The sequence below is a fragment of the Vombatus ursinus genome, unplaced genomic scaffold (assembly GCF_900497805.2).
Source record: "Vombatus ursinus unplaced genomic scaffold, bare-nosed wombat genome assembly UNPS02014791.1, whole genome shotgun sequence".
Lineage (NCBI taxonomy): Eukaryota > Metazoa > Chordata > Mammalia > Diprotodontia > Vombatidae > Vombatus > Vombatus ursinus.
In genome coordinates this window covers 60749894-60761921 of record NW_020954569.1, presented here as the reverse complement: position 1 = coordinate 60761921, position 12028 = coordinate 60749894, and the positions used below count along the sequence as shown (strand labels likewise).

Genomic DNA, 12028 nt, shown 5'->3' with positions numbered 1-12028 from the left:
TTCTATCAGTGATTTGAAGAAAGCATTCAAGGTGGTAGAAAATACAGGTAGGAAGATTCTTTTTTTCTAGAAAATAATTGTAATGGGTGATAAGAAGGGTTTTTTGTTAGCAAAGTGGCAGTAGAACTAGCGAGGAGATAATGGATTTGAGAGTGATGTTGAAGACATGGAATCAACTGTATTTAGTATCTGATAGCTGCTTCTCTAATTCAAAAATAACCCCAACATGGCACAGTGGATAGAGTGCTGGACTTGGAATCAGGAATACTCATATGGCTGAATCCAAATCTGGCCTCAGATACTTACTAGCTGTGTGACCTTGGGAAAGTCATTTAACCCTGTTTGCCTCAGTTCCTCATGTGTAAAATGTGCTGGAGAAGGAAATGGCAAACCACTCCAGCATCTTTACGAAGAAAACTCCAAAAGGACTCATAAAGAGTCAGATGCGATCAAAATGACAGAACAACAAATTTGAACATGAGAAACTGAATCACTCAATTGATCAACAAGCAGTTAATGAACACCTGCTATGTGTCAAGTACAGCGCTAGGCAATAAGAATAAGAAGATAAGAGTAAATAGTCCCTGTACACAAGAAGCTTACATTCTTTCCAGAGAGATAATCTGCCCATGCATAGGTATGTCTATGACCTTCTCCCTAGCCTAGTGGATGAAATCACAGGAGATAACGAGGTTTTAACATGATAAATGAAGTGCAAAGGTGAGTCTTTAACTTGTCACTTCCTTTGGAATGTGTGCAGAAGTTCTACTTAATTGAACTGGAGGGGCAGGTTGCCCTCGACAGGCCGAAGATTTGCCATTCTCCTGGTGGCACTTAAAAATTAATCCTGCCAGTTCTTAGAGACAGTTGAGGCAGTCAGGGAGTCACAAGAGAGCTGTGGAGTGTAACCCCAGAAGCTCTACCAGATGGCAGCAGGCAGCTGGAGGATTCCTGTTATCTTATCCACCCCTACCCCACCTCCATCAGTCATAGTGTCTTGTGGTAAAGGCTGCTGCGGGGGGGGAGGGGGGGTAGAGAAGTGGCAGTTGAGAGTCCGGAAACTGGAAAGAGAAGCAGGCCCAGGAAGTACATACTCTGTCAACTGCACTTACTAAGCACATGGTACGTGGCAGGCCCTGTGCTAACACTATGAGTGTTATCCCTGTTTTACAAATGAGGAAACTGAGACTCAGAGAAGAAAAGTAACTTGCCCAAAGTCATATAACTTCTAAGTATTATATCTGAAACTAAGAAGCCTTCGGATTCTCATTCCAGAAGTTTACTAATACTACACAATCTCTCTCATATATCTTGCCCTAAGACGGACACACAGTAGTCTTGCTGAGTGAAAGAATAAATCTTTGCCCACTCCTTAAAGCAAACACCAGCTCTGAGGCAGTTAGTGACTAGGACAAAGCAAGCTGTTACATCATCTTGTTGCAGTTAGTACTAGTTACTAATGGCTTGTTTCCCAAAACATGTAACTTTTATTAATTTTGGAACATTAAATTTATTAATTTTATTAATTTTGGGACATAAGGCTATGTAAAGAGAGATTACTTATCTTTATGACATCTTTATGACATCTTTATGACATATCATATATGCAGTGTATGGCAAGTGAACATTTTGAATAGGAACTGTTTGTTCCCAGATACCAAGCCCACTGCCTGATAGTCTACTATTTGAGCTTTGATCTTTTCAGTTTTGGACAGCTAGGTAGCAGAATGGATAGAGTGCCAGTTCTAGAGGTGGGAAGATTCATCTTCCTATGTTCAAATCTGGCCTCAGACACTTACTAACTACGTGACCCTGGGCAAGTCACTTCACCCTGTTTGCCTCAGATTCTTCATCTGTGAAATGACCTGGAGAAGGAAATGGCAAACCATTCCAGGATCTTTTCCAAGAAAACCCCAAATGAGGTCATTGAAGAGTCAGACACAACTGAAAATGACTAAACAATGACAAACCAGACTTATGCACATTTCATCCATCTTTCTTCATGACCAAATATTTGGCTGGAAAAGATGAAGGGCAGTGAGAATGTCCTGCTCCTCCTAAAAACTGAGTGTCTACCCACAGCAAAATATCAGGAATAGACTAACTAAACCTAATCTCTAGGAGAGTCACATTATTACCTAGAAACCCTCATAGGAGTCCTTTTGCCTGGCTTATGGGGCTGGGGTTCTCTACACAGTCTCATCCCTTTGTGGCCTCTTTAATACTAATATATTTGTGAATAATCCATAATTAACTGAAAAGAGCATAACATTAATTATTGTGCTTGATTGTTAATCAGTGGGGGTATTTCCCCTCCCTCCTCCCTCTCCTTGCATGCTAACCTGTCAGGCTCTAATAATTGTTGCCTTGAACAGGTTTGGGTTAAAGTCTCCAAGGAGGACCAATTCTCTTGTTCCATTAGTGAGAACACATATAGATCATTTTCAGCACTAATCTAGGGCTAAAATCAATTATGTCTCTTGTATTTAAAAATTAAATTGACTTGCCAAGGGAGTAGGATGAAGGAAAAAAATGCATTCCTCCTATTATGTGTAATTACAATTGTAAAACATTTTCCTTCGAAATGTAATTGCTGCCTGCAGAGGCTCAAGCTGGAGCAGTCGAAGTGTTTAGCTGCCACGTTGGGTTGTCTTTCATGTTTTTCTTTGGGCTTTTGTCTTCCCTCCACTCCTTCTTTTTCCTTCTTATTTTAATGCTGTTAGAACACTGTGAAGTCCTTTAAGGCATCTGAACTTTCAAAGACTCTCAAATGTAGTCCCAGAAACAGGGAACAAAAAAGAGGGAGAAAAGAAAAGAGATTGTTTTTTTTTTTTTCCCTGTAATCTATATAATGAAAAATTCAATTCAAGAAGTATTGTCAAACCTCTATTTCAGAGCCATTCCTATGCTAAGTGTTCTGGGGGCCACACAGGAAGCAGAAGGCTCTGTCCTCACATTCAGAGAGCCTTCAATCATATGGGAGGGGGAAGGAAAAGAGCAAAATAAATACAGCCAATATTATAACCATTACTCCAGTGGGAAAAGTATTTAGGGAAAATGGGTAAAGCATTTTGGCAGAGGGGAGGTCTTCTGCAGGGTAGAAGTGCTGCAGGAAGTTGGTGAAGCAAGTAGCAAACAGTTTTTGAGGGAGTTAAATGCCAGGCTAAAGAATTTGGACTTCATTCGGTGGCAACGGGGGGTCACTAAAAGCTTTTTTCACAGGGGCATGATGTGTGCAGAGCAGTATTTTAGGAAGATTATTCTGTCAGCCATGTTAAGAATAGATTGGACAGGAGAAAGATTGCAGTTAGGAGACTTTTTCAGTATTCTAGGCAGTGGGTGGAAGATAGAACAGTGGATCCAAGCTTAGCAAGCAGTCAGAGTAGCAGAATTAGACTTGATATGCCAGAGACAATGGTGACTGGAAATTGAGGCAAAACCTACCTCCTACAGAAAACCTCTCATGTCTTTGTTCCTACATCAGATTTTAATGATTGCCTTCCTGAGGTGTGGTTACTGGAACTAAAGGATCACAGAGATGTAGTACAAAAAGTTTTCGTATTCTGAAATATGCATTGCTAACTGAATCGGAATGGCTCTAGTGAGTGGTCTATTTATCCACCTTCCTTCATAAACAAAGATAATATGATAATGTTCCTGACCCTCCAATAGCAGGTCATATACTTTAGTTGTTTTCCCAAGCACATGGATGGACTTCCCTGCTCCATGAAAACATCATCATCATCATTGTCAGTATCGTTATCATCATGTAGACTTCATTGTTATCATTGTCATCATAATCATCACCAACATTTGTCCGGCTCTTTAGAGTTTAGAAAAATATTTTCTCGAGGCAGAGCCAAGATGGCGAAGGGAAAGCAGTGACTTGCTTGAGCCCTCCCTCCAAACCCCTCCAAATACCTATAAAAAAATGGCTCTAAACAAATTCTAAAGCAGAAGAACCCATGAAAAGACAGAATGAAACAAATTTCCAGCCCAAGATAGCCTGAATGGCTGATTGAAAAGGTATATCGCGCCGGTCTGGGAGAGGAGTGCAGAAAGGTGTGGGGGCGCAGGCCACAGGGCCCCTGGAGCAGGGCTCAGAGGACTGAATCGCGGGCGGTTGCAGAGGTTTCCCGACTTCTCAACCCATGAATGCCAAAGATAACTAGGAAGGTCAGTGGGAAAAGTCTGTGACTGCGGTGAGAGAGGAGTTAGGTCTCAGCAGCAAGTCTTGAGCTAGGCCCAGGGCCACAGCTGTTTCCTGAGCTTCTGGCCCACAGACTGAGGGGGAATCGAGTGGCTGATCAGAGGGGGATTTCAGGGTTCTCTTTGATAGTGCTGAGGCAGAAATCTCTTGCTTTACCGGTGCTTGGATCTGGGTCACAGTTCTGAGGGGTGGTCTTGGGGTGAGGAGGAATGCTGGTGTGGTGAAGCTTGTTGTGGTGGTGAAGAGGAAACACCTAGCCCCTTATCATAGCAACTTGGAAGAACTGACACTTTTCAGGTCCCTAGAAGTATCTCTGAAAACAGCTGTACAATCCCCCAAAACTTGGGACAGTACATTCTCCACATTGGAAGCAGACTTTTACCTTAACAAAGAGTTTAAAACTCAAGTAATTGGCTGAGATCATGAGTAAGCAGCAAAAAAAGAGTCAGACTATATTATCTTACTTTGGTGACAAAGAAGACCAAAATATACGACCAGAAGAAGACAACGAAGCCAAAGCTCCTACATTCAAAGCTTCCAAGAAGAATATGAATCATTCCCAGGCCTTGGAAGAGCTCAAAAGGGATTTTGAGAAGCAAGTAAGAGAAGTAGAGGAAAAACTGAGAGTGAGGCAAGAAAATCATGAAAAACAAGTCAACAGCTTGCTAAAGGAGACCCAAAAAAATACTAAAGAAAATAATACCTTAAAAAATAGCCTAACCCAAATGGCAAAAGAGGTCCAAAAAGCCAATGAGGAGAATGCCCGAAAAAGCAAAATTGGCTAAATGGAAAAGAAAGTCCAAAAGTTTGCTGAAGAAAATACTTCCTTAAAAATTAGAATGGAGCAATTGGTAGCTAGTGACTTTATGAGAAATCAAGACACTTTAAAACAAATCCAAAGGAATGAAAAATTAGAAAACAATGTGAAATATCTCATTGGAAAAGCAACTGACCTGGAAAATAGATCCAGGAGAGAGAATTTAAAAATTATTGGACTATCTGAGAGCCATGATCAAAAAAAGAGCCTAGACATCATCTTTCAAGAAATTATCAAGGAAAACTGTCCTGATATTTTAGAACCAGAGGGCAAAATAGAAATTGAAAGAATCCACTGATCTCCTCCTGAAAGAGATCCCCAAAGGAAAACTCCTAGGAATGTTGTAGCCAAATACCAGAGTTCCCAGGTCAAAGAGAAAATATTACAAGCAGCAAGAAAGAAACAATTCAAGTATTGTGGAAACACAATCAGGATAACACAAGATTTAGCAGCTTCTACATTAAGGGACAGCAGGGCATGGAATATAATATTCCAGAGGGCAAAGGAGATAGGATTACAACCAAGAATCACCTACCCAGCAAAACTGAGTACAATCCTGCAGGGGAAAAAATGGCCATTCAGTGAAATAGAGGACTTTCAAGCATTCTTAATGAAAAGACCAGAGCTGAATAGAAAATTTGATTTTCAAATACAAGACTTAAGTGGAACATGAAGAGGTAAACAGGAAAGAGAAAAATCATAGGAGACTTATTAAGGTTGAACTGTTTACATTCCTGCATGGAAAGATGATATTTGTAACTCATGAGACCTTTGTCAGTATTAGGGTAGTTGGAGGGAAAAAATTATAGGTATGTATAGATAGATATATAGATAGATAGATAGAGGGCACAAGGTAAGTTGAAAATGAAGGAGTCATATCTGGAGAATAAAATTAAGAGGTGAGAGAGGATTTTACTAAGAGAAGGAGAAAGGGAGAGGTAGAATGAGGTAAATTATCTCACAAAAAAACAGAAAAGAAAAGACTTTTACAGTGGAGGGGAAATGGGGGAAGGTGAGAGGAAATGAATGAATCTTATTCTCATAGGATTTGACTTAAGGAGGGAATAACATACACAGTGGGGTATGGAAATCTATCTTTCCCTACAGGAAAATGGGGGAGGGGGCAAGAGAGTAGGGGGATGATAGAGAGGAGGGCAGATTGGGAAAGGGGGTAATCAGAAACAAATACTTCTGAGGAGCGACAGGGTCAAAAGAAAGAATAGAATAAATGGGGGGGTGGGGTAGGACTAATGAAATAGAGTTAGTTTTTCACAGTATGTCTACTATGGAAGTGTTTTGCGTAACTGCACATGTATAACCTATATTGAGTTGCTTGCCTTATCAATTAGAGTAAGTGGGGAGGGAGGAAGGGAGAAAATTTGGAACCCCAAGTTTTAAAAACATGTTTAAAAAAATGTTTTCACATGCAACTGGGAAATAAGAGATACAGGAAATGGGGTACAGAAATCCATCCTGCCCTGCAGGAAAATTGAAGGGGAAGGGGATAAGAGAAGGCGGGGAGAGATAGAAGGGAAGGCAGACTAGAGGAAGGGGTATTCAGAATGCATGCCATCTTGGGGTGGGGGGAGGGACAAGATGGGGTGAAAATTTGGAACTCAAAATCTTGCGGAAGTAAATGCTGAAAACAAAAAAATAAATAAATAAAATGAAAAACAAAAACCAAAAAAAAAAAAAATGAGTACCTGAGTTCAAATCCGGCCTCAGACCAAACGCTTGGCACTTACTAGCTGCGTGACCATGGGCAAGTCACTTAACCCAAATTGCCAAAAATTAAAAAAAAATTTAAAAAAAGAAAAATATTTTCTCACAACTGCCTATGAGGTAGGTATAACACAAGTACATTTATCATCAATGACATCATGAAAACTGATGAAGAAAGTAAAGCTCAGAAAAGCCCAGTGACTTGCCCACTGTCACACAGCTAATAAAGACCATAGATTGAACTTTAACTACTTATCTTCTGACTCTAAAAGTAGAGTTTATTCTAGTGTGCTAATTTATTTTCTTCCCTCCATTCCCTTTTGAAACCAATTACATATGTTTCCCAGACTGTTGGTCAGGGTTAGGAGAAAGATTGTGCCCGAAGAATAGAATAAAAAACTAAAAAATACTATCTGACTAATTTTGGGGTTTAATCTTTAGGAGCAACCTGAACAAACTCTCTGAAATAACTGACAAGTGTCTAGATCCAATTTCCCTATACCAACAGTTGGCTGCAATGTCTCTAATAGCCACTGAAGTATGCATTGTAAAAGTTACAATTTTTACATGTATCCTTGGAGTAATATAGTTTCTTTAAAACCACAGAATTCAAAATACCACAAAAGAGAAAAATGAAACATGTTTGCATGAAATCTAGGACTCAATTAACAGAAAATTAAATCAATAGGGAGAAACCAGCTCAAAATGGTTGCATTTGGTCAACATCAGACCTTCTAAGTTAACAAGTGTCGGTAGAAATACATGTGCATATCCATTGCTGTCCCAAAATGAAACTATATCCAAAATTTTGCTTGTTCCAATTAGTTCACATATGATTGTATATTTGTAAATTTTGCAGTAACTTGAGCAATCATGAGATCAAGATTTAAGGATAGAAGGGATGTCAGAAGTCATCTAGTACATTCATTTAGTTTTTTTCCATTATCATTTCCATTTTCATTATCAGGCATACTTCCCCCTCCACTGCCTCCTACCTACAGGGTAGGGGAACAGCAGAAGAAAGAAGTAGAGACCCCCTGAATCACCTAAATACAGTCAAGCAAAACATTCCCACAGTGATAATGTCCACAATTACATTTCTTATTCTGCATATTAGTTCATCATCTCTCTGTCATGAAGTGAACAGCATTCTTCTTCATTGGGCCTTTGGAATCATGCATGATCATTTAGTTAATCAGGGTTCTTAAGTCTTTCAGAATTGCTCATTTAGAATATTGATGTTACAATATAAATAATTCTTCTGGGTCTGCTCACTTCATTCTCTATCTTGTTCATTCAAGTTTTTCCATGTTTCTCTGAAACTGTCTTTTCCCTCATCTCCTATGCACAGTAGCATCTACATGGTATATTTCCCATATCTTACACAAGAAGAAACTGGGACCTAGAGAAGTTAAGTCCATTGTTCAGGGTCACACACTGGTAGTAAAGTGAGAAAGCTGGTATTGTAATGCAGATTCTCTAACTTGAAATACAAGCACTCTCCACTTTCTGGACTGTGGACTTCTTTGAATGTGATCATGACTCAATAAATATTTGTTGATAATAGTGACTTCTCAATTGATGTATAAAGGCAAACCCCAGCCCATAGATCCATTTGTGTATGAGGAGCCATAGGTAATACTACTGCTGTCTACCTGTCTCTTTTGGGAAAAAAAAATACAGACAACTAGAATACTTTAAGTGTAACTCTCCAATGCTGCTTCTATGGTTACTCTTATCATACTTATCCATATCTATCCTGTATTTCAGAATACTTCTGGGATTTAAGTGTATCCTAAATTCCCAGGTTTATGGCTTGCATGTAATCTGATTGTGGGAAGTCTGGGAGGAGTTATGAGAGCATTATTACATATACATTTTCTAAGTATATTTCAGATCTGATTTTTTTTGTTGATCCTATAACTATGAATAAAAATTTCTACAGATAAACAGTGATCTTGGTTGCTTGGGTCATATGGCAAGAACTCAGTGAAATAGAGAAAACAAAAGGAATCGAGGTTTCCAATGAGTAAGGATTCAAAACTATCCTTACCATACCTCCTAAAATTACTATATGATTGTGGTTATCTAGAGGTGGAGCACAGGGAAAGAAGTCACCTGCTCTCTGAGAACCATAGAGAACTTTACAATTCCTTGGAACTCTTTCTGATGTTGGGTAGAAGGCACAACTTCCATTTTACATAAGAGTACAACTTCCTACAACCTGGTTCCTATTGGGACCAAAATCAAGTGAATGCTAATCATATTACCCAGTAGTTAAACATACAGGATCTCATTTGAGCCTCACAAAAAGTCTGTTAGGTGAATCATGCACATGGAAATTTATAGATGAAGAATATGTGGTCCAGAGAGCTGAGATTATTTTTTCATGGCCTCACATATCTTCTAAGTGTCAGAGGCATGATTTGAACTTATGTTTTCCTGAAGCACTGCTTTATCCACTTTGCCTCTCTGTCTCACTAAGCATGCTTCAGGATGGGGCTTTGAGTAATCTGAAGTGTAATAGTTTCTCAACTAGGGTCTCCCTGAGTTTCTGGATCAGCATGGCATGGTTCATGGACTCCATTGTCCCAATGCTGCTTTTTGTGGTATTCTCTGCAACCTGTATACAAAGTGACATTTTGAGACTTTTTTTTACCCTTTTATAGGATTTAGTTAAGAATGTAAAATAAATACCTTCTGTGGCATCTTTACTTAAACTGAGCTATCTAGCACCCATATATGTTCAAATATGGCAACAGATATATTCCATCTATAAACTATGCAGAATATTATATGCAGGTCCCCAGAGTATCACTGTTAAGTAATCCTTTTTTCTCCATTGGTTACTTGCCATTCCTTTAAAATCTTTTCAATATTGGATAGCTATTGTTAAATGGTTTCCTCACTACGTTACTGGGCAGTGGCCCATAACCTCTACCCACCAATAAGCCATAACTGCCTATAATAAGTATTTTTAGGATGCCTGATTTGTCTCACAATTTGTTCCATTTCCAAAGTACAGGACTTCCTTTGATGTTGTATAACAAACTAAAGGGGGACATGTATTATACCTGAGCATCTCTGCCACATCCTCCATAGTTCTCCTTTCCCTCTTTTTGAAAGATATAGTCTTTCTTGGACATTCCATGTTTGGAAAGGGGTGGTGTTAATAACTGATGACCATATACCCTGAGTATCTGTCCTGGGACTTGGGAAGGCTTTCTAATTTTAGGTAGTTAACATATGGTAGACCCACATTACTTAGCCTTCTGAATATCTTCCTAGTCCTTTTACCAATATACAAAACAAAGCACAATTGTACGGGGACTGTCTCTTACCCTGTCTTGATTGAAGTGGTTTTGCCCTCAGCCTATGCTTAAAATACATCACAGAGGCACAGATAAACCTCTCTCCTTGTCTCCAATTTAAGGAGTCTCTTATGTCAGAAACTTCATCCTTTCAAGAAAAGGGTTTAGTACACTTTGGAGAACCACTCACTTTGTGTCTCTTCCTAGATAATTTGGGAATATTAGTTTCCAGTACATCCCAATAGTAGCAACCACTTTTCTTTATATAGCACTGACTGCCTTGGACTCTAATGTTCAGGTTTATTATATTTCATCCTTTCCCCAGGGTTCTCCAGTACTTTTAAGTGGACTTTGGGGTGTCTAGTTTCTACTAGTGTCTCTAGCCCCTACTCATTGTGTTCTACCAATGTTAGGAAGTCCTTTTGTACCCCAGTTCCATTTAACCACTTAGCGCTCAGATTAGCTTTTGAAAAGTAATATTTATTTCAAACGTATAACAACAAACATACAAATAGTTCCCCTCCATCAGTATATGGGGGCATAATCCCTAATTTCACACCATTTCAGTCTCTGGGGTTCATAGTTTAACTCAGTTCTTTTGTAGCACTGTCGCACCAAATCCAAGTCCAAAGCTACCCTTGTCCTCTAGTCTCAGGTACCCTGGATTCTCAGGGCTTCCCTACTGGTCTGGCAACAATATCCAGCATAGAATACTGTCTCCAAGGTTTCTATGGCTTGAGTCTGGGTCTGATAGGAACTCTGCCCACTACTCTTAGAATTGTAAAGGACAGATTAATCTGAACAAAGCCATATATATGATCACTGGGGCCACAGGGCCTAAAAGGGGGAAGGAGGAAATAGTCTTTTTTCATAACCAACTCAGTTCATGACTATGCTGTGGTTCAAAGGAATTTCATCCCCTCTAGACCCAGATGAAAAGAGAGAGGGACTGTCCCAATCTGACCACTTTCAAGACATTGACTGTTCTGGTTATGCCACTAATGGAAAGAGGCTGTTTTCACTCACATGGTAGGAGGATACAGGATTCTCTGAATAGCAGGTCCTTGGCATTTATTTCATGGATTCCTTAATTTTAAGTGATCAGAGCATGTGTCAAAGGCCCATTTTACCCTTGAATGCATAAACTCAAGATACTTGAAAATTGTGAAACGTTTTTTATAAGTTAATAAAAAGAGAACTCACATGTGAGACCATGTACATAATTATACCCTCTAGCATGCACCTCTCCCTCAGAAACCCATATCATTGTCACAATTTAAAACACCACTTTGGTGGGACTGTAGTGAAAGATAGGTAGTTAGGGTTAGTTCTCCAGCATCAGTGCTTGCTTCTTTATTTCCTTTATCAGGTCCATATTGCATGTCTTTTGAATCTCTTTACTGATCACTTCCCTCATCAGTGTTCCAACACACCAACCTCATCTTACAAGATGTTCCCAGCCCTGGAATCCTTTGGATTTTCATAGTTGACATTTATTGCTCATCCTTTGTATTTGAAGAGGACAAATGACATCACAATGTTGGGGTCAAGGTACAGTACTTTTGACTGTGGCCAATCCATCCAATATGAGCTCAGAAAGATCTACCACAGGTTGGACACAGATAGTACATTTGGGATGGGAATGTCTCTAGATTTGTACACCTCACATTTTCTTTGTGCTACTGCTATTCTGCTTTGCTCGTACAGCACAATGCCTTCTTGATATGGATGCACCATGCTGAGTTATTCTGTGCCAGCGTCACTCATGAATCATAATTGATAATAAAAATCTTCAGAGACTTTGAGACTGTCCTTGTACCATTCCTTCTGACTTCCATGTGAGTGCTTGTCTTGGCATGAGTGCTTGCCTTGGCGTAAGCTCTCTGTAAAATAGTCTTTTAGATAGATGTATGTTTCGTATTTGGGCCAGCCCGTCAAAATTGCTCTCTCTGCAGTAGAGTTTGAATG

The 12028-nt window shown here is 39.4% G+C and overlaps 1 pseudogene; it reads left to right on the top strand.

Annotated features, from left to right (window-relative positions):
- The first annotated feature begins 926 nt into the window (after positions 1 to 926).
- LOC114047879 overlaps positions 927 to 12028 on the top strand; it is a 37269-nt pseudogene continuing 26167 nt past the window's right edge.